Raw genomic sequence first — 24,281 nt, 5'->3', positions numbered from 1 at the left:
AACACCGCGCTGCTTATGAACAATGTCCTAAACCCGTAAAATGAGTAAGTAGCCGTAATAACAACAGCCCGACATTGTGTATTCGGTTTTTAGCTGGAATTACTTTATTTCGAAGGTTGCTTTGTCTGCTGTCCTCTTAATAAATGAAATATTGCGTTATCCTTCTAACCGCCAGCTATTCTGAGTCTTAATTATTTCTTAAGGGGAACACCTCTAATGTTTAAACAGTCAGGTGGGATTTTGATTATTTGAAGACCCTCCTCACTACGCACGTCCTGTAGATTAGAAACTCGAAACGTTTGAACCTGTCTTCACATCGGAACGCATGAAGACAGATGGTTGGTTAGGACTATGACGATAGAATTCTTCACCAAAATACCACAGGTTATTATACTGATTTTGCTCAAACATGTACGCTAGGATGATGTCCTAGAATTTCCAAAATGAAACGCCAATGGCAACAGTCCCTCCATAAATGGGTATACCCGTTGCATATATTTTATCCGAAACTCAACTGCAGATGGCCATCCAAGTTTTATTAATATTCCGGTCATCAACATTTGCGTTACCGAGCTCCCCGCCACCGTTAGGTTTCCTTCGACGGAAGGCCTTACGATAGTTACTAAACCCACACTTTGTTCACCACTTTGTCATAATTATTTCCCTTCCCCATCCTTGCTTTACTGTTAGCTGATGTTTAATACTGATACACCTACAAATAGCTCTGTATTTTTTTGCAATCTGCTCCACCCACCGAAATATATTTATTTTGTGTGTATTTCATTCATAAATTCCTGCTTGGTGAGTTCAGTTATGATGTTCATTCACAATATTATTTAAAGCAGTGGTTCCCGGAATGGGGGAGGTGGGGTATGACAGATTTACAAGGGAGGGAATAGCCACTTAGAAGAAAAAAGAAACATGTGGCCTGATAAAGAGAGAAACGAATATACAATATACATACGACATTAAAACATGTGATCCATCCCATTGATGTTGTGTGTTCTTATGAGATTAAGAACAAAATAAAACTGGCTGCTAAGAGTGAAACAAGTTCCTGTGCATTTACATTCATCTTCATCGTCCAGTCATTTATCGGATCGTGTAGTCCGTTACGGTGTCCGTCCATCTTTTCATTGTAACTAATTTTCTACATATATTTTTAAATATATCCCGTCAGTTTTACTAGCTAAATGTGTTAATTTGTTACTTGTAGTCGTGTAGAGTTAGGCCTATCTGAACAATGTATTGCCATTAGCTCCTGGTCCATCTCCTTAAAGTTATAACCAATGTATTGCAACCATCTTGCCTCGGGGTCCCTAGCATTAGGACGTTGTATACTGCCGCCGTCTTGCGCAATCGCCCCTAGGCCTTTTCATCGGACGTCCAGTGGACGTTTTCTCAGTGAACATACATCGTAGGGTTTGTTTCGGTATCCTCCTGTCCATTCTCCCAACATCTCTCTTTCAGGTTTGCCTCGAGTATCTAGGTATTGAAGCACAAGTTTTATTCTTGAAGGCAAATTATTGTTTTAATTTTCAGGCAAATTAATGCGTGTGGAATTATTTAATTAATTTAGAGACATGTTTATTTAGACTTCTCTTCAGGTCAGTACTTCGAATTTGAAGCAGCTGCTTGATACTGGCGCTTTTCTGACGTATGATTATTTGTATATATTTCAATTTACATACTTGTTTCGTCCACACGTCCTATTTTTTGTTAAATAGGTTACTGTATTCCTGTGAATTTTGAAATACTCTCATTTATTCTACATTATTCTCAAATATGTTTTCTAAGGTTTTATAAAATAAATGTATGGAGGGGTGGGGGGCGTGCGTGGGCATAGGGTCTGCAGAGCTTACAATGGGTGTCGCCGGTTGAGAAAAGTTCTGAAACCATTACTTTAAAGTGACCTGTGTTGTAAGAGAATGCATTTATAAGGTCAGATGAGCATTTGCTTGTATACTCTATATTGCATTTATTTTAAAATATTACACCTTCACAATGTTCGTCATTATATGCTTTTTACATTACTTACTTTATAGAGGAATCTGTAATGTCAGGGTTTATTTTCATCAGTAAAAGGATCTAATGTGTAACCGTTAAGTGTAATTGTAAGCCTGAATAATATTTTTAATAAAATAACTTATGCTGAAGACTAAGAAAAGGTAGTCTACGACTATTATACGATTATTTTAGTTCATTTTTAAGGGGAAAGGATCGGGACATATACCTATTTACCATAAGGAAATCCGTCCCTTACAAACTGATAGATATGCGGGAGAAAATTTTTAGGGTACATCGGTATTCACATGCCATTTTTGTGTCACCGCCATTATTGAAGATGCAATTTATTTGAGAACCAATCTTACTCTTATTACTTTTTGAATTAGTATGAAACTTTCGAAAGAACTTGCCTTTGTTCATTCTCTTCACTATCCTAAGTGTATAGCTTGAAACATTTTAACAAACGAGTACCCGGGTAATACGACAAAAGGAATAGTAACTTCGTGGGGATTTTACAGCCAGGTGCAGCCCTTCCGAAGGCAGACCCTCTGATGAGGGTTGATGGCAATTGCTGTGTATGAAAATCTGCGTGTTAGTGTGGTGTAGCATAGTGTTGTGTGTCGTCTGTGAGTTGCGGGAATGTCGGGGACAGCACACACTCCCAGTCTCCGAGCCAAGAGAATTAACTGTTTACGATTAAAGTCCCATGACCGAGCTGGGAATCGAACCTGGGGCTCCGAGATCCAGAGGCCAAGACACTGACCACTCAGCAGCGGATTCGAACAGTGTTGCATTAAATTGCTGTGTTGGGATGTTTTCGACACGGTCCCGTAAAAAGTGCCCTGCAGCTCATTTTGTGTTATTCTGGTCTATTTTGGTCTGAGGAATCCACTCACCTATACAAATTGAATCATGAATTACGTCACTGTTTCATCAGTGATTTCATTTCAGTTAAATTTCCATACCCTTATCCCAAGTTCTTTAGGTGTAGTTGATTGGAATATCAGTCTCGGCGCTAACTGAACCTCATCAGCGCAGGAAAGGGATTCCAGTCAGAATATATAAATGACTTATTCTGCTTGAAGTAGTTCGTTGAAAGATCAGCCTTCTTTCTATCTTTCGAATAAATGTATTATCTCTGACTGAGAAGTTGGTTATGCAAATTTAAGACAAACAAATCGTCTAAGAGGACGTAAGGATTTTCTACAGAAATCAAGACATTCTTATCTCGATAACAAGTTGAATATCCTTAATGAGCAGCTGTACGGGATGCGATTGCTGAATTATATCGCCCTCCTCCATTCATCGTTATATTATTATTATTATCAGTATTAATATTATTATTGCTTGTTTTTGTTAGGAGCTTCGGGCATAATAGTCAAGAGCCCCGTATACTTCGTGTAAATGAACTCTGATAAATTTTGTAGCTCTAACATCTCGGTAGTTTTGTCTTCTCTTATCATGATATACTTCAGACTTATCGACTAAGTTCGGCCTTCGGGACAATATAGGTAAGAAATCTGCATTTTAACTGTAGACTTCGCACCATAACCCACCTCTCCTGTAGAGACATTTTTTTACAGTTTGCTGTACGTCACATCGACACAGATAGGTTTTATGGCGGAGATGGGATAGGAAGGTGCTAAGAGTGGGAAGGAAGCGACCGTGGTCTTGAGTAAGGTACAAGCCCAGCATTTGCCTGGTGTAAAAATGGGAAACCACGGAATACCAACTTCAGGGCTGCCGACCGTGCGGTTAGAACCCACTATCTCTCGAATTCAAGCTCACAGCTGCGCAACCCTAACCGCACGGCCAACTCGCTTGGTTCATGTAGGGAAATGCATGGTCGTAATGAAAACAGCAGCCCAGAATCGTCCGCAGTCGTGGTCTAGAGGTTAGTTTTCCGGTCTGGTAGGAACTTGAGATGCTCGAGAGTCTGGGACGGATTACGTTCAGTCTCAGACTTCACAACTCAGAAGAGGTATGGACCAAACGTACTCTCTCGATTATCCTATGAGATATATTCTGTGGTTCTCATTTCAACCCCTGGTATGGCTGTTCACTGAAATTACATGAAGCAACACAGCGAGTTGGCCGTACGGTTAGGGGCGCGCAGCTGTGAGCTAGCATTCGGGAGATAGTGACTTTGAATCCCACTGTCGGCAGCCCTGACAATGGTTTTCCGTGGTTTTCCAATTGTATACCAGGCTGTACTTTAATTAAGGCCACGGCCGCTTCCTTCCCACTCCTAGGCTTTTCCTATCCCATCCTCGCCGTGAGACCTATCTGTGTCGGCGCGACGTAAAGCAACTTGTAACAAAACAAAAACAAAAAATACACGAAGCAAAAACACAACTCCGAATCAACGTAACGGTTTCTCAGTAGGTCCTAGTGGTAGCGCAAAATTGATGAGATACGCTCAATCTTAACTGTTATATCAAAGAAATGGCATTAAATGTGGAATTCAAACTCTACTCAGACATTACTGTTTGCCTTTTTTTTCCTTTTGCTTTATAAATATCTATAATGTAACAAGAATGGTAAAAAATCGACATTCCTTGTCAAATATAGAAACCAGTCTGTGGGTGTCTATGTTGTCCTTCGATTGCGGTTGCCGTTGTTGGACTTTGGAATTGTTTGCAGATTTCTAGGGTGCAGTAAAAAGAGCGCACAGTGAAATAAACGCATAATGAAAATAGCGCGCATTCTGTTCATTGTGTACCAATATGGATTTATAATCGTGCCCACCTGTCAATCTCGCTACCCGGAAAATGCTATGTTTGATATATTTGCCGCACACTTTATTATTCATTGAACATTTTGAAATCGAAAAGCTGATTCACACCACAGTTTTTCCAGGCTGTGGACTGGCTAAATTATTGACAGACACAGTTACAATTATGTAAGCATGTTTAAAATAAGGTTGATTTTAGTTTAATGAATAATTTGTTACAGTATTTATTGGAGAAGCTTGTTCTAGCTTTGTAATTATTTTGTATTTACAATCTTTAGCTTGATTGTAGGTTTGTCAACAACTTTTTTATTTGCATCAAAGTTAACCTAATCCAACTTTTGTAGGTAAGCTATCATCTCCAAACAAGGTCTGATACCTCCGGTTTCCTCATATTTTTTCACATTTTTCTAAACTTTCATAAACTTTTAAAGTATTTCTCCTGTGTCTTTTTCTCAGTAAGGTTTAGTTTGGTTTTCATGTACATACAGGCTGCGTTCCCTCCTTTCTGCTTACAAAGTAATACTTCTCTCATCCTGGGGTTTCGTCTTCCGAGTTGGTGTTGATTTTGTTGTTCAACCTTCAACACTGTTGGTAGTGCGGTGCCGTCTCTTGTTGTAAAAACCACAATTCAGTACGAATTTATTCATTCTCCATCCACCTTCCAACGAAATAGCGAAAATCCCGAGACAATTTCGGATTGTCGGGAGCCAGTGAGTGGACTTCAATCCAGCCATCTGCGACGTCGTCAGGTTTCAGGAAAAAACTAGCGCAGAACGCATATGAATATGCAGTCGAATGCCCTTGTTTTCACGATATTCGTTAGTCAGTCCAATATCTTCTCCACAAATGTTTTTCTCTTGGACGTAGCGCCCGTTTATTTCCACCGAAGGAAACGTTTCCTTACGGGCGGAATCGCCGCTTCCTCAAAGTCAACGTTAATTTTTCGGAGCTTCCATTCAGGGATAATTTGATAACAGATCAAACACTATTGCTAGACGTTAATTTCTTCTTTGGAGTTCCCGTAATCTGCGTGGATACGATAGTACTAATTAGGGCAAGCTGTTTGTTACAACTTTTGAAAGATCCATCCATGAGAAAATCTTGATGACATTTCAAGCTCTCCCTTTTTACCCACGGAGAATTACAGTTATTTCTCCTGAGTGATCATCTTTCAAGAGAAGACTGGTAGAAAACTGGTGCCATCTTTCATTTGAAGGACTTCATGATCTAGAACGTCGACTCGACCTTTCAGCTCCATTTGGTTTCCAAGAGGTTTGCTTCCGTGATTATAAAAAATCTTCCTGGTCATTGATTGGTGGTGTAGTTCTTCCATGTCTTCAGTGTACAACATATTTTTGAATCGGACGTGTCCTCGTCGTGAGCTCTCTTCTTGGCCTGATTGACACACTTCGCAACATCTATGCGGGCTGCGTCCGGTGCTTGCCGTCAGTGATCGATCACATAAAATTCCACAACATGTTGTTTCGAACATTTCACGGCATCTTTTTGTTCTTTTCTTCTGGCATCGTCAAACGATTATCCCATCTTTTCTTCTAAATTCTCGATAAACATAGCCGTAAAATAGCGCAGATTTACCCGTATTAGCTGTTAGCACTTCCATATCAACACACTGCACATTCAACCGTGCATGACTTTCACAACAGAAATGACTGGGCGGAATGGGGTGCAGTGTTGTGACGATGAACATTGGATTTTCCTGATGCATTGTTCTCAATAATAGCTTAACTTTGAGGTATACGGCAACCTGGGCAAACCCAACTCCCCGCTGCCACATCTCCCATGTGTGCGCTTATTTCACAAATGTCTGTGTGTGCGCCTTTTTTTTCATTATGCATTTCTAGAACCTGTCGAGAATTAGCTCGTTAATTTTATCTCTTAACCCTCTACTGCATACTTTTACGTGGGCCGTCCCCATCTCATTACCACAGGCTTCAGGAGTACCTCTAGCTCAACTTCAAAGACATTACCGACCTACGGTCGTGCAAGTTGTACTTGCGCCCTGCAATACGTACCCATGGCCAGTAGGCAGTAATGATCGGTCTTTGAATGTTAAAAGCTTAGTGTGAGATCGTGAAAAATCGTATATATACCCCGTTATGGCAATCCATATCACATACGAGTGTTAAGCTATTAGCCCCACTTAAGAATTGCTGGTAAATCTAAGACACTGAACGTAAGTTGAACATTGTGAACTGAGTAGAGGTGGGTGCGAATCCTACCTCAGCCATCCTGGAAGTGGTTTTCCGTGGTTTCCCACTTCTCCTCCAGACATATGCCGGGATGGTACCTAACTTAATGGCCACGGCCACTTCCTTCCCTCTTCCTTGTCTATACCTTCCAATCTTCCCATCCCCCACCAAGGCCCCTGTTCAGCATAGCAGATGAGGCCGCCTGGGCGAGGTACTGGTCATTCTCCCCAGTTGTATCCCCCGACCCAGAGTCTGAAGCTCCAGGACACTGCCCTTGAGGCGGTAGAGGTGGGATCCCTCGCGAGTCCGCGGGAGAAACCAACCCTGGAGTGTAAACAGATTAAGAAAGAAAGTATTTTGTTTGGACTGTACAGCTCAGCTCGTCTTGTGGCGGAAAGTAGAGATTACCGTTGTAGCCGAAATAAAACCATTTTTATGTGAGATAAACAATATGCAGACATAGTGAATTGTTCTGTATTGGCTGTATTGAGAGTTTAAAATACTTAGTTACTTACAACTGTAACCAGGTGACACTTGAGTGGAAGAGGATCATAATGCATCTGTTGTATTAACGTTTGTACAACCCGTCTTTTTGATGTACCAAGTGATGATGCCTCTTCCAATATTGAGACTTTGTGAGAAATATATCGGTGACAAATTAACGATTAAAACACAGAAGCTCTATTGAGGTAGACGGAGAAATACTGCAGATCTAGTAGAGGTATTTTAAACTAATCGACTCAGGACTTAACAATTGAGGTTTTGTGATATATTAAAAGATGTAAAACTAGTGTTTTGTGAACGTCCCGCTAACACAGAAGGTTTACGACGACGGGACGTTGGGAAAGGGAAAGGTTTGTGAAGGTAGCGGCCGTAGCCTTAATTAAGGTACAGCCCAGCATTTGCCTAGTGTATAAATGTGAAACCGCCGAAAACCATCTTCAGGGTTACCGACGGTGGGATTCGAACTCACCATCTCTCGAATGCAAGCTCACAACTACAAGATCCAAAACGCGCTGCCAACTCGCTCGGTAGATGTAGGACTTTACATGTGCTTGCATATACACGAGGTAATGGTGGTATCAGTAGCTGCAAAGGGCATCTTAGGTCAAAATTCTCGAGTACCAGTGTGTGTAGTGATTAGTTCATTAAGTTACTCTGTCGCTGTGGGATCTGTAACTTAAGTTTTTACTTGTAATTATTATTTCTAGTGTAGGAATAAATGCTCTGGAATTTGAAATATATAACTATCCTAGAATGTGCCTGAAATGAGAGTGGAGAATTGCATCTATTGGCGGTACTGGTATTCGAATGGTGTGGTTTCACAGTCCTATCGTGAAGCTGATTTAACCGCTCGGCTTCAAATTAGAAGTTATACATAGTCATTCTCTCTTGAGAATTCTTTCACTACACACATGTAGTATTGAAGAAAGTGAGATTCACATTCATGTCGTATGCATGTAATTATTCCGTTCCCAAACATTGTTCCCTAGCGCTTTTTCCCTAATATTTTCTCCCTCGACAATTTTTCTTATTGCTTTTCTGCCCCAACACTTTTCTTCCCTGAAATGTTTTCTCCCTCGACCATTTTTCCTTGGTGCAATTCTGCATGTCTTTCCCTCAAAAATTATTATAACTAAGATTTTTAACAACAATCGCATTTCTTTTTATTGACATAGTGCAAAAAATCAAGTATAATATCAAACGAACCTCAGATTATATAACCTCATCTCGGAGTGGCAAGAAACTCATTTACATTGGACACGTGTATTTCAGGAGGGATTCCACAGGATAGGCGTATTGCACCTGTGATAAGAAGCCAGAATGCAGAACTACTGCCATAACCTCAAGTTCTGGAAATACAATTAATGTAATGAAAGACGAAATTCATGCTCATGCTCCCAATCAGAAGCAAGTTAAGGTATAAAATACTTATAATAATTTAAAGAGAAGGGCCAAGGAACAACTCGAGATGCCCCCATCACAGTTTATTCGAACAGAATTGCCGAGAGTTGAATCCGGTATTTTTTTGTCATTTACTAGAACGGGAGAACTTAAAAAGAACTCTTAGACAGGAACGTAAGGGAGATCAATTACCTTAACCGAAATCATTGAGTGATTTAGAATATATGTAATTACTGAAGAAATTGAGATTCAAATCCATGTCGCATCTAGGTAATTATTCCGATCCCGGGCATTTTTCCTTAGCGCTCTTTCCCTCGAGTAGATGGGTCGTCATTTCACAGAGTAATAATGTTTATGCTGCATAGGAAAACTTTTATATTTCATACTAAATTTTAGTGAAAATAACGTATCTGATTGTTAGTGGAAGAACGAGCAACAAGGAAATAAAAGCAGTGGGGGAATTTCAATTTCTGTAAAGTGGTTGTAGGGAAAAAGAATCCGGGGGAAAAGATTATTTTGGAAGAATCTGTCTAGGGAAAAGTTCCAAGGAAAAAATGACAATGAATCGATTGTCCTGTTTTTAAATACCTCTACTAACTCTGGAGAATGTCCAAAACCGCCTCTCTGCAGTAAGTTTGCCTACAGTTTTAATTTATCAGTCTTGTGACAGCAGGGTACTAATTTGTTTTCCTGTTTTGATTGGTACGTCAGAGTGACATCTCACAGTGGTAACTTTAATTATCACTCAGAGCCATATGTGACCGCGTATCCCTCAGGACATTACAGTCACCCTCTCCTTCCTTCCTGTCGCCAGTCTTTGCCCTGCCACGGCTTGCTAACCGACCTCATTTGGCTTCACTTAATGGTTAAGAGTTAATGGTCCAACAAGCTGTTCTTCAGACGAAGTTGTTCTACTTAGACGACTCTCAAATCTCTTAATTGAACAGATTATGTTGTACCGCCATTTTCTGTCAAATCATGAAATCATATGGGTGCTTACAATGTAGAATTCCGTCAGTAATGTAGTATCAATTAATTTCGTGCAATCAATCGGGAGTAGTATGAAAATAAAATGTTTTCAGCTTTTCCCAAATGATACTTCTGTAAATATATCGCCTCTTTCTATTTCATCTTCGTTGTAATTTCTGTACTAACTCTGTAACAGTTCCTTTTTTGTAAGTTATATTTTCTTCGGGATCGCTAACCTCGTTGGTGAACCCTTACTACCGCAACAGCCATCAACTATTTTTTCATAGCCATCCATCAGAGAAGGTTTCGTAGAAATCAGGAATTTGAAGTGATCATGTCTGCCTCATGTCTCTTTACTATTCAGTTGGTATATGGTACATCGGTTCTTATAGACCCTTCCTTCGCAGCGGGGCTCATCGACAAATTCCATGAGAGGACTGCGGAGTGGAAGCTAATCTTATTCCAGGCCGTGCCCGTTGAATGTGTGGTTATTCCCCGCACAGATTCCACTCACTCCACAGTGTCTTGCCCAATTCCTGTAACATGAAATCCAAACCCAAGCTCAAACTAAGGACTGGGGCAGGTTATCAGATATTTCTCACAGGAATGCATAACGAGAGTGTGACAAATAAGTTTCCAGGCAAGAAATAGGGAAACTAGAAAAGCAACTTCCAATGTGGTGCTATCAGATTTGTTTTCGGTTGCCCTGAAATTCAGCGAATTCTTACTGTGGAGGTCATTTAAGAAAGTAAGGTAACTGAATGTCGCAGGAAAGAGTGAAGAGTGGCTGCACAGTTTGGATCACATAGCTGTTAGCTTGCATTCGGGAGATATTGGGTTCGAACTCCACTGTCGGCAGCCTTGAAGATTGTTTTCCGTAGTTTCCCGTGTTCACTTCAGGAAAATGCTGTACCTTAATATTAAGGCCACGGTTGCTTCGTTCCCACTCCTAGCCCTTTCCTATCCCATTGCCGCCATAAGACCTATCTATGCCAGTGCGACGGAAAAAAATTGTGAATAGCAACTCATTCTAATAACGAACAAAATTTCTTGTCGAAATTGATTGGATTTGTCAGCAGTTTGCCGAGATGTGTACAGGAAGAAATGAAGCCTTAATGCTGCGAATGGCTTAATACCAAGGAAGGGCATGACAATGAAACAAGCGTGTTGCGATGAGAATTTCTCTAACGCTTGGGAGCTGGCTGGACTGTTGAAGTGGTGTGGAATGCTAATAAATTGCCCCGCTCCCCGGCAGCACACACTATTGATAACAAAGAGCTTAACGCTATTGCATTTTTGGGGAGTGTTTCCTTGCTGTAGGGATGGAATCATCATCACATTGTTTCGAAATGTAACACAAGAGGAGTCATAATCCTGTCAGACACAGCACGTAGTATACTGAACTTCCATTGATTGCGAAGTATATTATCTCTGTCATCAGTGGGGTTAGGTAAAATCTGGCAAAGAAGAATAAAGAGGACCTTCGGCGAAGGACCAGTAACTTACGCTATGTTTTCTGCGCTCGACAAAGTGGGATAGGTGGTTAGCCCTATTCTCTGCCGCCTTGGCCTCAGGAATTAACCCGGTACGCATTTATAGCGTAGATTAAGTGAATCCAAGGCCCATGTGCCTCTTTAGAAACGGGAATCTCGTCTCTAAATTTCCCGACTTCCTGAAGGGTAATGGAACCCAACTCCGTCCGAGTGAACTGAGTACTTCTTTACCACCTCGGCTAGGCAAAACAAAAGATATATCCTTCCACCACATTGGTCTCGTGTACTTCTATTTTTATCAAGTACCGTGACTTTGTTCGCGATATCAACAGTCACGTAAATCTACAAGCTTGCTTACTTTAAAAGCAGAATAGCGGCAAGATGTTTCCTACATTAAAATTCGGCTGACTTGTTCGGTTTATTTGCTTGTCCAAAACTGATCCTGTAATTTTAAATCTGATGACTATTCTACGTATTGTACATTTATTAGGCAGAACAAATCCAGAAAAGCAGTTCCGAAAATGTCTGTGACGCTGAGTAACACATTCATTCTTTTTAAATATACCGAATGAGTAGGCTACGCTGTACGGGCCATGCAGAGGTAAGCTTGCATGCGGGATATGTTGGGTTCGAATCCCACCGTTGGTAGTCCTGAAGATGGTTTTCCGTGGATTCCTTTATTCATACTACACAAATGTTGGGGTTGTACCTTAATTAAGACCTTGGACACGACTTTCCCAGTCCTAGCCCTTTTCTATCCCAGCGTCGCATCGCCGAGAACTTGTCAGTGCGACGTTAAACAGGTAACATTCGTTTTAACTACGTTCAACAAATGAGAATTCCTTGTTTACATGAAGGAACACATACTGGGAAAAGTGGAACAGAACTCAACATGCATTAGCACATCCTCCTCCTCTTTCATCTTCTTCTTCCCAATTTCTTGGGGTCGGACGTTTGTGTGGATTTAAACCAGTTTTACGACCGGATGTCTTTCCTGACGCCAACCATATCTGGAGGGATGTAATCACTATTGCGTGTTTCTGTGGTGGTTGGTAGTGTAGTGTGTTGTCTGAATATGAAGAGGAAAGTGGTGGGACAAGCACAAACACCCAGTCCCCGGGCCAGAAGAATGAATCAGAGGCGATTAAAATCCCCGACCCAGCCAAGAATCGAACCCGGGACCCTCTGAAACGAAGGCCTCAACGCTGACCATTCAGCCAATGAGTCGGACAGTGTCAGCAGTTTGGATTCCCCAAAAGAATTATAACAAACTAACGGAAGGTCTATCATATTTTAATGGTAGATTTCAGTTTTGATAACCATTTTAACAGTTCTGTGTATCTAAATACAGAAGGAATAAAATGCATGTGATTTATACTAAATTTGCTGGGCTGAGTGGCTCAGACGCTTAAGGTGCTGGCGTTGAGCCCATGTTGGCAGGTTAGATCCTGCTCTGTCGGATGGCATTTGAAAATGTTCAAATACATCAGCCCCGTGTCTGTAGACACACTGGCACGTACAAGAACTCCTGTGGGAAAGAATTCCGGCACGTCGGCGTCTCCGAAACCCGTAAAAGTAGTTAGTGGGCGTAAAACCAATACCATTATTATTATTATTATTATTATTATTATTATTATTACGGAGTTCTCCGTGGTAGTTAGAGGTGAAAGAAGGTGCAGGGATGAACAGGTCTCCACTTACGAAATTAAAGTTAATTTAAAATTTAACAAGGTTATATTTTCTTTTTCAAAATCAAGAAATAACAAATATAACAGGTACTCAGTAGCCTAGCAACAAATCGAGAATGTACAATTACAGTTGTTACAGGATTTGAGCTCCGAGGGCCAAACACACAATTCTTGAGTAATAAGCCCAAATTTACTTATATACAAGGTTCAACAAAGGGGCAGAAAACCCCAATCATGCCTAGGAGCACTTGCTCCCCTTTACACGGTAAAGCCTCCTCGAGGCATACAGAAACCAAATTTTAAGAAAGAGCAACTCGCTCTCAAAGTTCAAGCCTATCAAAGGCCACACCAAAATCTACTTTCAAGCTGTCCTCCAAGTACATTAAAACAGGGGTAAAAATACCCAACCTACTGAGGCCTATTAAGTAAAGAAACAGGTCAATTACATGGCCTCCAAAATACCAACTTGAGAGGAGGCGAAACTGCACTCCTAATACATTTTATTAAAACCTAATTTGGCCCTAGGCCACTTATGCAAGGGCTAATCCCATTCTACGGAGGTGACACGATAGAAAACTTTATGACATTACGAGTAGAAGGGAAACAGTTATGAAAACGTAGTCACCTCAAAACAACATGAGTGGGAGCTCGAGAGGGTTAGGCACTCTCTATCCCAATTTGTAGTTTAAAAAGACAGAATTTAAATCAAGAGTCTTTTACATTTTAGAGGAAAGTTACATGGAAAAGGTTTCGAACCCGCCCCGAGGGTTAAACTGCTGAGCTAGCAAGAAAGAAGTTATTAAAAGGCCATTACCTTATTGATGAACCGCTGCCCGAAGAAAGAGGCGCTACCCGCCCCCTGCTACATAATTTACACACTGATAGATGTTACTGAAGTGGCGCAGAGACCCGAAAATCAGCAGTTTATATACCCTCGCGGAACATTCGAGACCTTTCATGAATGAGAACACCCGCCCACAAGCCTTTTATTGGACGGCCAAAAGATTACATGTCAAAACTGAAGAAGAAAACCAGGATTGGTGGGAAATTAATTACAAAAATTACTCATTGGTCGAATTCAAAACTGGCGGAAAGAGAAGGGTTATACAGCCAACCTAAACAATGACAGAAATAAATTTAACAAAGAACAAACTTATGAACACAAAATTTCTCCAAAAACACAGTTCTTTCACTTCGCACTAGGGTGCATAATTGTAGTCCTTCAGTAGTAGGCAAAACAAAAATACATCGAAAACGACACAGTTCAGAACACTTCAAAATTTACAAGTAGGGACATCTTCTGAGAAACTTGAGAATTAACACTGTAGTTAAAGTTCAGGCTTCCTCCAGTAGAGGAGTTTCAACTGGCGCAAAGTTTGAATTAGCGGCGCGGAGGTGTACCGCCTAGTACAAATATTATTATTATTATTATTATTATTATTATTATTATTATTATTATCATCATTACCGTGTTTTTTGTGGAGCAGAGAGGTCGAAAGAAGTTGCGGTCATGAATGGGTGGATATACAAAAATCGAAAGATTGAATTAAAACTTCAAAATTGGCAGTTCTATTTATTTTCTTAACCTTTCCCCTTTTTTCTTTTCAAATCTTCATACTTTACCAAGTAACTAATAATTAGGTACAAAAGTTAGCTCGTAAGCATGAAAAACACTTTTAGAGAGGTCTAAAATAATCAGTTAACAATTTTAAAGACTGAGCTTGAAGCTCCCAATTACACTTTTTACCTGAGTACTACTTCTAGAAAGCCAAGAATAACGGTCGAGAGGATTCGTTGTGCTGACCACACGACACCTCGTAATCTGCAGGCCTTCGGGCTGAGCAGCGCTCGCTTGGTAGGCCATGGTCCTTCGGAGCTGTTGCGCCATGGGGTTTGGTTTTTTGAGTACTACTGCTCCTTTAAATCAATAGTCAAGGAGACGGATCTCCCAGTTTCTTTTACACCAAAAGTAAGAGCATCTTTGCTCTATCAATTTACACTCAGGAATCTATTTCCGCAAATTCACACTTTCCAGGCCTATCAAAGACACGACCTACATTTAACAAAAACAGTGTTCACTATCTTAAAGTATTAACAGTGAAATGAACAATGAAAAAATGAAATAGACTATAACAGGGTTAACAAGTACCCATTTTACAAGGCCTTTGGTAAAAACAAAAAGTTAAATTTACTGGCCCAAAAACCAAACTCGAGAGGAGGCGAACACTTGGGTTCCTTAAAATTTATATTTAATACATAAAACTCTATTTGGGCTTATGGCCCGACGTTACAGAGGCTAAGCCCATACTACGGAGGTGACTAGATGGAGAAAAATATTTAAGTTACAGAAAGTACAAGATAGAAAAGGTTACAAAATCTTAAGTCACCTAAAAATCAAGTTGAGAGGAAATACGAGATGGTAGCTCACTCTCTATTCCCTGATTTCGATTAAGTTCTTTCGACTAGTTTGAGATTTACATTTAGAGTTTGAAATTTACATTTCAGGAAATAGTTACCTTAATACAGATTTGAAACCTTCCCCTCGAGCTAGCTTTGAAAGACCATCACATTTTAAACTGGATCTGCCATTACCTTGAGCAGGTAGATGTCCCGAAGATGGATGAGGCGGCCTCTGCCTCCGTTACGAACACACTCTAGACTGGAGCGAAATTTATTGAACATCTCCCTTGGTAAGTTATTCCAATCCCTAACTCCCCTTCCTATAAATGAATATTTGCCCCAATTTGTCCTCTTGAATTCCAACATTATCTTCATATTGCCATCTCTCCTACTTTTAAAGACGCCACTTAAACTTATTCTTCTACTAATATCATTCCACGCCATCTCTCCGCTGACAGCTCGGAACATACCACTTAGTCGAGCAGCTCGTCTTCTTTCTCCCAATTCTTCCCAGCCCAAACTTTTCAACATTTTTGTAACGCTACTTCTTTGTCGGAAATCACCCAGAACAAATCGAGCTGCTTTTCTTTGGATTTTTTCCAATTCTTAAATCAGGTAATCCTGGTGAGGGTCCCATACAGTGGAACCACACTCTAGTTGGGGTCTTACTAGAGACTTATATGCCTTCTCTTTTACATCCTTACTACAACCCCTGAACACCCTCATAACCATGTGCGGAGAGATCTGTGCCCTTTATTTACAATCCCATTTATGTGATTACCCCCAATGAAGATCTTTCCTTATATTAACACCTAGATACTTACAATGATCCCCAAAAGGAACTTTCACCCCATCAACGCAGTAATTAAAACTGAGAGGACTTTTCCTATTAGTGAAACTCACAACCTGACTTTTAATCCCGTTTATCAACATACCATTGCCTGCTGTCCATCTCACAACATTATCAAGGTCACGTTCCAGTTGCTCACAATCTTGTAACTTATTTATTACTCTATACAGAATGGCATCATCTGCATAAAGCCTTACCTCTGATTCCACTTCTTTACTCGTATCATTTATATATATAAGAAAACATAAAGGTCCAATAATATTGCCTTGAGGAATTCCCCTCTTAATAATTACAGGGTCAGATAAAGCTTCGCCCACTCTAATTCTCTGAGATATATTTTCTAGAAAGATCTGGCCTTTTCTTTTTAGCGTTTGATCTTAAAGCTGTCACTACAGTGGTGTAAATTTGAAGTTCTTTTAACATATTACTCCGTGCACAACTCGTGAAAATTGACCGCAAGTCTGACAGCTAAACGGAACGTCTTTGTCCTCTTCCTTGTCCCGTCTTACCTGTCGTCTTAGAATTGCGCATGCAAGGCGGACGCTAGGACCCTTTACAACTTATATCTAGCGCCTGACAATGTGCAACCACTAGGGGCAGGTCCTACGTCGCGTCGCGTGCGAAACACAATATGGCCGGCAAATAAGCACCTGACGGTAGTCAGCAAGCTAATTGTTCGACAATCACTTACCCGGTTCGCAGTTCCTACTTCCTCAACTTTCAAATGCACAGAGTTCGTGGAAATTAAGTATTTTCATCTTAAATCCCCTCATACCTCACGCCGATACATGTCTACACTACCTTCTTAAATCGAACATGCAACTCCAGTATGCCAAGGTTTTTGAAAGTACAGTAGAAGTCCAAAAGTCCGGCACGATCGGGACCGGCCCGGTGCCGGATTACCGAAAATGCCGGACTATCGGGCGGTACCTCTTACTACGATAAAGGTTAAGGCGTACAGCGAGAACAGCTGTAACACGGGGTTTTGCAGTAAAATGTTGATCAGCAGAATCATTAGTTTAATAACACACTCCTCTTTTCAATCGTGTTGTTTCTTATTGTCATTCCATAATAATGCCGAAGTTCATCGATATTTTTATCTGTAAGTCTTACTTTACCATTTAGAGAATTTCCATCTACAACTTCTCTTTTCCTTCTGTCCGCTTCAATTTTTGAAGGCATGTTCCCATCCGTTTTTGAACGTGGCCCATACATTAATTTCTTTAAATCTGTTTTTTTATCATATGGTTGGCTTTCCAGTATAGCACACAGCCTTCCAGACCGAATATTTCCAGATTAGAGATATTTAAGTAAGTCAATGCATAACAACTGGACTGTATCAGATACATTTGCACTATTTAGTTTGAAATAATAACAAATACACTTCCAATGGTTTCGACAAATAATGCATCAAATTGTTCAGGAGAGATCATTATTAAGAGATAATAATATTAAAAATCCTGGAGTGGTGCCGGACCATCGGGCGTTCCGGACTATTGGATGCCGGACTAATGGAATTCTACTGTATGTAAATAAATAAATAAATAGTTGCGACATTAATGCTACATTTATGTTCCATAGATAGACATTGCGCCGCATTCTTGCTTTTGCCGTTAAGATTTCACTGAAGTGTTAAAACTTTCTTGCTGAGAGGTTTCTTGTTGAGTTTTATAAATCGCTCGCACTTCTGTAAATGATTCGTGACAACGTTACGTAAAAGTGGCTTTAGAAATACACTCTATAACAAAAAGAAACGACGCACCGGGAAGGCGTTGTCCGATTGTAAGGAAATTACGTATGCAAAGACATTCGGACCGAATATGCAAATGATTAAAGTTTCGTGCCCAATGAATGAATAGCGGGAGCTCCCGCGCCTCCGAACTGCGCATGCATCAGGTGTATATAAGGCGCGATTCTGAGGCGTATGCTCAAAGTAGCTGTTCCATTCGACTGCGCTATCTTAACGTGGGCTATAAGAATACCACGCCGAAGGATTCGTGCTCATTACGAGCAGATGTCAGAGTTTGAAAGAGGCCGTGCGATCGGATTGAAAGAAGCTGGTTGGTCGAATCGAGCTGTCGCTGAATATTTGGGTCGAAGTGATGTGGCGATCAGAAGATGCTGGCAAGCGTGGGTTAGCAACGGCAGGCATCAGCGTCAGGATGGCAGTGGTCGACCGAGGGCCACAACAGCACGGGCAGACAGAGCGATTGTAAGAACAGCTGTCACAGCGCCGGAGTCGTCGTTATCAACGATCCAGCGTGTGACCAGCACACATGTATCCACCATGACCATCAACAGACGCCTGAGCGAGAGGAATTTGCGCTCGCGCCGCCCGTTACGCCGCTTATCACTCACGCCTGTTCACCGTCAAGCCATATTGCAGTGGTGCCGCGCTCGAGCAACGTGGAGCTGCGCTGACTGGGGACGTGTAGTCTTTAGTGACGAGTGCCGTTTTCAACAGTGCCATGACGAAAACCGCAGACGTGTTTGGAGACGTCCAGGCCAGCGTGGGGATCCTGCCTTGATTATCGCACGCCACACAGCCCCACAACGGAGGGTGATGGTCTGGGGTGCCATTACCTTTGATAACCGGACCCCTATGGTAGTCATTCCTGGCACACTGACAGCACAGCGGTATGTTGATGACATTCTACGGTCGGTTGTGTTACCGTTCCTTCAGCGACACCCAGGCCTTACTTTCCAATAGGGTAATGTCTTCAAGCTTGCCCTATCCTTCCTTGGCCAACTCGGTCGCCGGATCTCTCTCCCATAGAGCACATTTGGGATGTCATGGGAAGGCGATTGCAAACATCCCAGAATGTCGCCGATTTAGCCCAACGGTTGGAGACCATTTGGCATGAAATTCCGCAGAACACCATCCGGGAACTTGACCAGTCTATGCCACGTCGAATGACATCTTGCATCCAGGCCAGGGGTGGACCAACTCCTTATTGACGTCCTCACTTTGTAACGCTCTAACTCTGCAATACATCATTCGATTGTTCTGCACTTTTGATCGTTTGTTTTTCTATTTCTGTTCCTCACATCCACCGATTTTTATAGCCATCGGACAATTCCTTCCTGGTGCGTCTTTTTTTTTTTGTTATACAGTGTATTTCTAAAAAGAGCTGTGGAAGCCTATAATTGCAAGTGTCACATTTTATTTCTCTTGTGAATTTGTCTTTCATGAGATTGGAGCAATTTAGTAAGTCATTGCCCAGCTGCAATAAGAAAGCCAGGGACAATTGTCAGAAGCGATACAAAAGATGACTAGGATCATTACAAAGAAATAGTGACCTTTCATTATGAGATGACCGGGCGAGTTGGCCGTGCGGTTAGGGGCGCGCGGCTGTGGGCTTGCATCCGGGAGATAGTAGGTTCGAATCCCACTGTCGGCAGCCCTGACGATGATTTTCCATGGTTTCCCATTTTCACACCAGACAAATGCTGGGGCTATACCTTAATTAAGGCCACGGCCGCTTCCTTCCAACTCCTAGGCCTTTCCAATTCCATCTTCGTCATAAGACCTATCTGTGTCGGTGCGACATCAAGCCACTAGCATTATCAGATGGATGTATTATTTCATGATTCAAATTACCACTCCCTCACATAATATTTCAAACATTGAATTATTAACCTGGTAATTATCAGTTACCATTCGAAAAACTAGAAAACCACCGAGCGAGTTGGCCGTGCGGTTAGGGGCGCGCAGCATTGAACTTGTATTCGGTAGATAGTCGGTTAGAAACCCACTGTCGGCAGCCCTAAAAATTATGTTTCGTGGTTTCACATCTTCACATTTTCACACCAGGCGAATGCTGAGGCTGTACCTTTAATTAAGGAAACGGTTACTTCTTCCCCACTTCTAGCCCTTTCCTATCCCATCGTCGCCATAGGACCTATCTGTGTCGGTGCGACGTGAAGGGACTAGTAAAAACTTGAAAACCATATCCTTCGACTGCTCTAATGTAAATTTTGCCAGCTGCTTTCCAGTTAGCGATTAAGTGAAATATAATGTAACCGTTAGACTATTCTATAAAATGTTGGCAAGCCCTTGAATAGAATACGCAGTAGTTAGCCAGCTTGACTTCAACGTCCAGTGCATCTCTTTCGACATCTCTCATGTCGAAATATGTCTCAAGTTTCTATCATACTGTAGTAATGTTTGAATACTGGTGCCCCATTCTTGTCGGAAAAGTTCAATATTACAAAAGCCATAACAGATGTACTAGTTAGTAATTGTAATGACGGTACTGTGTAATAGTTGGACACTGAAATGAAATAACGTATGGCTTTTGGTGCCGGAGGTATCTGAGGACAAGTTCGGCTCGCCAAATACAGGCCTTTTGAGTTGACTCCCATAGGCGACCTGCGCGTCATGATGAGGATGAAATTATGATGAAAACGACTCATACACCCAGCCCCCGTGCCAGCGAAGTCACCAATTATTCTATATTCTATAAAATTCCCGACCCTGCCGGGCATCAAACCCTGTGACCAAAGGCCAGCACGCTAACCGTTCAGCCATGAAGCCGGACATATGGACACTGATATTCCATTACTATCTTAAGGCGCACCAGTAGAACATAGCGGACAGATCTCACCCGAGCACGGCCGAGTATAGCCGTCAGATCTTACCCGAGTGCAGCCGAGTGGCTTGACATTGTCAGGCGCTAAACATAAGTCCCTTTACATTCAACCTATCCTAAGTAATCTCTGGCTCAGGAAAGTCTTCATGGAATTGAAAGACGGCCTATGTGACAAACTACACCTCCATCTTCGGTGTAAATTATACATAGAATTACAGTATTATTGAATAGTCGACGATCATTTGAAGTAGAATCTTAGAAACTGGTATGGTACACTTACTATTATTTAACAATATCCACTTGGTTAATAGTGAGGCAACCAGGCAACAATTTAAAGAATGCCACGATTCCACCCATGACGTACCATGTTTTGAATATTGTATAATGTTGATTTCTCGCCCCAAAGTAAGTAAACAGACTGAAATTATAAATACCTGTACGTTTTCTTTTTACTCAGCGTTTTTTTTTTGAAATTTCAGTTGGATCGTCGGAGCCACCTGGCTCATTTTAGGCCTCTGTCATTTATAACGCCTCGCGATATTCGAAGAGAAAAATCTTGCGCACCGTTTTCATAGTAGGACCCCGAGGAATGGAAGGTAATCGGCCCGTCCCCTGCGTTCCTCAGAATCGATCAGCTAGTGGATTCTTAATCGAAGAGGAAGAAAGCATGAGGTTTCTATTTTTTTTTTTTTTTTCGAGTTGGGAATACGTCTTTAAGTAACGCAGTCCTCGCTAAAGGACTTCCACGCTAGTGGTTTGTTCTTCATCGATGTCAATAAGTCGAGCTCTATTCGTGAGTCTGGGTGCCGTTATCGCAGTAGGTTAGCTGTTGGCTTTCCGCTTAGATGGCTGAGGTTCGATCCCATGCTGGAAATTTTCACCTGAAAGATCACGTGGCGTCATGAAGGGCATCCGGCTGGAAACTCTCGGCCAAAAGCGGAATGAGCCTGGGTGGCTGCAGTAACCCCAGAAATACCTGGAATAAGCAGAAGGAAGTCCAGTCCATACGAGTGTGTTCAGTCAATAGTTCTTCTAGAACAGCGAACAAAGTTCTTCATGTATACCAGCCTATGGTATACCTGGTGATTAGTAAATGGAAACACAGTAATTGAGTTGGATTATATGGTGAGCTATAAAAAGCCGGTATTGGGATGCCGACTCATATTGAAAGTCAAGTTGAACATATAACAGACTTGATTCTTTATTCGTTAAAATAAATAAGTTCATATTTACAGTATCTGTATTTCCAAACAGAAACACTAACTGCCGGGCTGAGTGGCTCAGACGGTTGGGGCGCTGGCCTTCTGACCCCAACTGGCAGGTTCAATCCTGGCTCGGTCCGGTGGTATTTGCAGGTGCTCAAATACGCCAGTCTCGTGTCGGTACATTTACTGGCACGTAAAAGAACTCCTGCGGGACTAAATTCTGACACCTCGGTGTCTCATAAAACCGTATAAGTTGATAGTGGGACGTAAAGCAAGTATTATTATTATTATTATTATTATTATTATTATTATTATTATTATTATTATTATTATTCGGTTTCTTTCTTGGAGCCTCCGTGGCTCAGGCGGCAGCGCGCTGGCTTTTCACCACTGGTTTCCATGGTTCAAATCCCGGTCACTCCATGTGAGATTTGTGCTGGACAAAGAGGAGGCGGGACAGGTTATTCTCCGGGTACTCCGGTCTTCCCTGTCATCTTTCATTCCAGCAACACTCTCCAATATCAATTCATTCCATCTGCCATTCATTAATCATTGCCCCAGAGGAGAGCGACAGGCTTCGGCAGCCGGCACAATTTCTGTCCTCGCCGCTAGATGGGGACTTCGTTCATTCCATTCCTGACCCAGTCGAATGACTGGAAACAGGCTGTGGATTTTCATTTTCATTATTCGGTTTCTTGTTCGATGGTTGTGTTACTAGTTTGAGTAATCTGACTTCCACATGCTAATATTTTTCTATTTGGCCTACTGGCTTACTGACCTTTGGTTCAGAGGGCCCCGGGTTTGATTCTCGGCCGGGTCGGAATTTTAATTCCGTATGGTTAATTCTTACGGCTCGCGGACTGGGTTTTTATGTTTGCCCCAACACATGCCTCTTCATATTCACACGACACATCACACTACCAACCACCACATAAATATGCAGTAGTGAATATATCCCTCCACATAGGGTATGCGACATGAAGGGCAGGTGACCGTAAAACTGAGCCGCATCCACATGTGCGATACAGGTCGCACGCTCACCTCACTCGTGTGGGAAAGGCTGAAGAAGAAGAAGAAGAAGAAGAAGAAGAAGAAGAAGAAGAAGAAGACGTACCGTATTAGATATTAGTTTTTGGAATGAATGTTAAAATTAGAAGAATTGAATAAAAATATATGTATTTATGGCATAATTCGTGATAATATGTATTTACATTAAACATAATTTGTTTAATTAGTTTATTATTATTATTATTATTATTATTATTATTATTATTATTATTATTATTATTATTATTATTAATATGTAACAGCGCATCACTGTCCGACACGCCAAAACGTTAGCTAATCATATGGCTTCAAGTAGTATCAACACAATGTTGCACCTGCTCCATTCTCCACTGAAGTCTGACATTTGAATCGCACATTCAGTGAGCAGTGGGTTAGTCGCAGTGGACTGATTCCTTGGCCTGCTCTCTCAGTCGACCTGCCCCAGTTGGTTTTGCTTTTTGCACATGATGAATCGGTTGTATGAGGCGCCAAGTGAATCAGAGGAGGAGTTCATCGCCTGTGTGCATGCAGCCGATGTTTCGCTACATAGAATGTTCGGCTCCATGGCTAGCTTCATTAGCATACTGGCCGTGGATCCAAGGGATATCGGATTCGATTTGCAGGCAAGTCGGGGATTTTAATCTTCATTGGTGTCGGGGGCAGCGTGTGTATCCCGTCATCAACATTAAATTTCATCCTGGCGCGCGGCTGTGAGCTTGCATCCGGGAGATAGTAGGTTCGAATCCCACTATCGGCAGCCCTGAAAATGGTTTTCCGTGGTTTCCCATTTTCACACCAGGCAAATGTTGGGGCTGTACCTTAATTAAGGCCACGGCCGCTTCCTTCCAACTCCTAGGCCTTTCCTATCCCATCGTCGCCATAAGACCTATCTGTGTCGGTGCGACGTAAAGCCCCTAGCAAAAAAAAATTTCATCCTAGATAAGGCCTCATCCTCACATAGGTAACTGTTTAAAGTAAAAGCTTATTAAGGATGTTGGGTAATCCTGATATTTTTAAGGCGTTCAAAAATGATTGACAAAAATTGTAGTGCCACCTGTGGTCACCAGATGATGTTATTACTGCATACAGGTAGAAGCGCTGCTTCAGTGGTGACGGTGTCCAGATGCTTCCTGGACAACGCTTGGACAACACGGAAGCAATCGTAGACAACCAAGGTAGTT

At 41.6% G+C, this 24,281-nt stretch overlaps 1 protein-coding gene across 1 annotated transcript in view; it reads left to right on the top strand.

The window, feature by feature from the left end:
• LOC136863664 (E3 ubiquitin-protein ligase Rnf220) overlaps window positions 1-24,281 on the top strand; it is a 160,578-nt gene that overhangs the window by 51,332 nt on the left and 84,965 nt on the right. The window lies entirely within an intron of this gene.

Source organism: Anabrus simplex, chromosome 2 (assembly GCF_040414725.1).
Source record: "Anabrus simplex isolate iqAnaSimp1 chromosome 2, ASM4041472v1, whole genome shotgun sequence".
Lineage (NCBI taxonomy): Eukaryota > Metazoa > Arthropoda > Insecta > Orthoptera > Tettigoniidae > Anabrus > Anabrus simplex.
The sequence above is the reverse complement of the archived record's forward strand: the minus strand, read 5'-3'. Positions and strand labels throughout refer to the sequence as shown.